Source organism: Mandrillus leucophaeus, unplaced genomic scaffold, assembly GCF_000951045.1.
Source record: "Mandrillus leucophaeus isolate KB7577 unplaced genomic scaffold, Mleu.le_1.0 Scaffold254, whole genome shotgun sequence".
NCBI lineage: Eukaryota > Metazoa > Chordata > Mammalia > Primates > Cercopithecidae > Mandrillus > Mandrillus leucophaeus.
Window position 1 is genome coordinate 446,135 of NW_012102632.1, and position 4,090 is coordinate 450,224.

Sequence of the window (4,090 nt, forward strand, 5' to 3'; positions counted from 1 at the left end):
ATTATCATTATATTTCTGTCCAGAATTCCTCTTAACTCTGTTTGCACCATTGCACTCCAGTCTGGGCCACAGAGTGATATCCTAAAAAAAAAAAAAAAAAAAAAGGAATCAGAAACTTACAGGTAAGGGGCGTGTGGTACCCTATCCCCTGCCACTCCAAGAGGGAGAGGGAGCCTTGGGGTCATCACTGGTGTCTGGCAAGGCAAGGATGGGGTGTCTGAGAGAAAATGCCCAGGATAAATAAGAAGGGAAGAAGATGCTGCGAGTAAGGTTATATGTTGTGGGGTGGGCAAGGCGGCAGTGCTGAAGTTGCCAATTAAGTTGGTGAAGCTGCCAATTAAGTTGCCAATTAAGTAAGTTGGGTCAGCATAAAATGGATAGAAGAAAGAGAAACGTCACTGTCCAGATAATTTTTTTTTTTTATAAAAGAGAGAGATAAAAAGAGTTAAGAAAGAAAAAGTTAAAAATAATTTTATGGCTATTTTGTCTATATTCACAAAGAATTACTGATACAGACGTTTCTAAAGATAATATCAAAAGGATTACAAAAATGTTTACAAAACGTAAGACATTTAGCCTGTCTTAATATTTATCATGTGTATGAATGAGCTACAACTTACTTCACACTTGGTGATCCTTCCTATTCCTTTCCCCACTTGCAAGGAGAGCACTTTTCTAAAGCTAATGAGCTCTGAGTTATAGAAGTCTACGCTATGCTCGCATCTTTCAAAGAGAAGGTCTTGTTTATCTTTACACCCCTAGTGCTTACTGCCATGCTAGCACATTGTAAGTAAGCAATAAAATCTTGTTAACTCAACTCGAACGTCAACTGGTGAATAAATAAATAAAATGTGGCATGTGATATATTATGGAATGTTATTTGGCAATTTAAAAAAATGAAGTCCTAATACATGCGACAACATGGATGAATCTTGAAAAAACACTCTGTGAAAGAAACCAGCCACAAAAGGCCAGAAACTGTATGATGTCATTTGTATGTAATGTCCAGAACAGGCAAATCTATAAGATAGAAAGTAGATTAGTGGTTTCGGGAGGCTGGGGTGATGGGGGAGAATGGGGAGTGATTGCTGATGGGTACAGGGCTTCGTTTGGCAGGGGATGATACCAACATTCTAAAATTGATCATGGGGATAGTTGTACAACTCTGTGAATATACTAAAAACCATTAAATTGTTCATTGTAAACGGGTGGATTATATGATATGTCAATTATATCTCAATAACACTGTTATACAAAAAGAAGAAGAAGAAAAAAAAGAAGTGCTTTGGGGCTAAATGGACTTGACCTCAATATAAGCTCAGAGAAAACCAGAGGTTCAAGGGAGTAGGCTGGGGCAAGAGCACACAGCACCTCAACAAAACCTAAAGCTCCAATGTTGTTGTAATTGGAAAGCAAGAGTCCTAACACTGCAGAGGCAAGGATGGACTCAGGCCAAAGATTGAGTCTGGGAAGGCCCTTCAGCCTTGGCTCCTCGTCTCCCTACTCTTCTCTATCTCTCCCATCCACCCAGCACTCAGGGATCAAGAAACTCTCCAGGAAAAACTTCATCTTTTTCAGATTAAAAAAAAAAATCCAGGCTGGGCACGGTGGCTCACGCTTGTAATCTTAGCACTTTGGGAGGCTGAGGTGGGCGGGCTACTTGAGGACAGGAGTTCAAGACAAGCCTAGCCAACATGGTGAAACCCCATCTCTACTAAAAATACAAAAAATTAGCTGGGCATGCTGGTGGGCACCTGTGAACCCAGCTACTTGGGAGGCTGAGGCAGGAGAATCGCTTGAACCCATGAGGCGGAGGTTGCAGTGAGCCGAGATCGCACCATTGCACTCCAGCCTGGGCAACAAGAATGAAACTGTGTCTCAAAACAAAGAAACAAACAAATAAAACACAAAACTGCTTTGCATAACTGGAGAATGTGGAATTTCTAATTCTGATTTCTAATTCCACATTGAGTATGCTGCCACGTTTTGTTCCTTGTGCATCTCTCCTGTTCTCTCTCATCCCTGTGACCCTCTGCTATCCCCTTTCCTTGCTCCATCCCCTGGTTTGTTTGTCCTTCTGTCCTGTATCTTTTCTGGAACTCTCCTCTCTGACCATCACCATTCTCTAGTCCTTTCATTCTTCCTGCTGCCTTCCTTTCGCCTTCTTTTCTCTCCTGATAGACACCCTCTCTCCTTTCAGAGGCCCTGCTCTCCTAACACACCCGCACACCTGCTCGAGGCCACTGCAATCACACATGCCACTCTCACACACTCTTCTTCCCTTTGCATTTTCTGGGACCTGCTTTTGACTGAGCAACTGGCTTCTGACGTCAAAGTTTTCAGATACAATAGATGTCAGTTATTTAATGTCACTCTAGAGGCTAATCTGAATTCAAGAACTTTGGCTTGAGAGGAAACATTTGGAGAAAGGCAATTTCACTACTTTTCAGTCTATAGATAACTTCTTCTACCATTGTCAAGGGGAAAGAAGAACACCTCTACATCTTGTCAAAAGCCTTTACAGAAAGATAAGATTCATTCTCATTCTTTAAGCACTGTTGCTGATGTAAAACATCTTACCTTCAAAGAGGTCAGTATTTCTTCTACTTCACTACAAAATTACTAAGGAAAATCACATATTCCTTCATTGAGATAAAACTGTATCACGAAGTTTTAGTAAAACAGTTTTTTTTCCCCAAGTCTCAAAGGGCAGCTTCATCCAACATTCAACAAATGAGTTGAAATGTTAAAAAATTTAAACTAACATGTACTCCACAAAATTTTCAAAATATGGCAACCTACATACAAGCAAGGTTTGTTTTCTTTAAGGTGAATCAAATTTTGTCATTAGGTTATTACTATTACTGGTCTAGTTGAAATCAAACACTGTAATTGGATATTTCTCTGAAGTTCGAATCAGGGGAGGGGAAGCCTCTGGGCTCAGGGTGGGAGGAAATTGATGGGGTTTAATAGACTGCCATGTTGGTGATAACATCATGGATTCCTTAAGACCAAAACCCTTAGGGCACGGTTTCTCAACCTCTCCACTACTGAGATTTGGGGAAGGGTTATTCTTTGTTTTTGGGCACTTTCCTGTGTGTTGTGGGATGCCTAGCAGCATGCTTGGCCTCTGCCTCCTAGATGCCAGCAGCATCCCTCCTCCCCCATATGACAACTAAGAATGTCTCCAGACGTTGCCAAATGTTCCTGAGGGGTGTGATGTGGGTGGAAATTGCCCCTCGTACAGAATCTGCCTTAGATTATAAACAAGGAAAGAGATCCAGAGACCTCATGGGGATTTCCATTAGTGGAAAACAAAAGATATTCTTGGCTAGATCCTCTAGATCCTCCGAACCAAGAATCCCAGGCCCAGGAAAGCCCAGTGGGTAGCTGTGGAGAGGTCTCCCTCAAAGCCAATAAGCTGTACCTGTGGGGCATTAGAGAAGCAGGTGGGGGCAATTGAATGGGAAGCAGAGATCATGTTTATGCTCATTGAGGAACCCTTTCCCTCATATCAAATCTTTGAGCTTGCAGGAGACAGCAGCATTTGTTCTCCAACAGGCAAAACCAACACAAGACCCCTGGTCAGTTCTAATGGGACCTCTGAAGATGAGACAGAATCTGAAGTAGCAGAGCTTGTCCCTGAGCGGGAGTAGGAGGAAAGCCCAGGCAGTGACCCTGACTGGAGTAGCTGGTTACTATTGGTGTCTTCTTTTACTGGGCCTGCTGCCAAGATAGGAGAGGAGGCAAAGGAAGAAACATGTTGAGACCTGCAAGAGCAGTTGGGTAAGCAGAGACAGCAGCTGTTCAGGCTGGAAAAACAGCTGGACAGGCTGCAAAAAGGAAAAAAAACCCGGAGGCTTGGAATGAAGAAAAGGAATCCCCTGCTTTCAAGATGAGAAGAACTATTGCCTAAAGACTGAGGATAAGATTCTTCAGCTTTGAAAGAGATTTCAATAATGGGGCATTGCATCCTCTTTTTCAAAAATCTCCACCAGAGGCCCTTGAATCTAGCACACATCCACTCTCTGGATTGCAGGGCAAGACTGAGCCCAGGCGCAGGTGTTCTCAGAGGAGGCTTGGAAGAGCT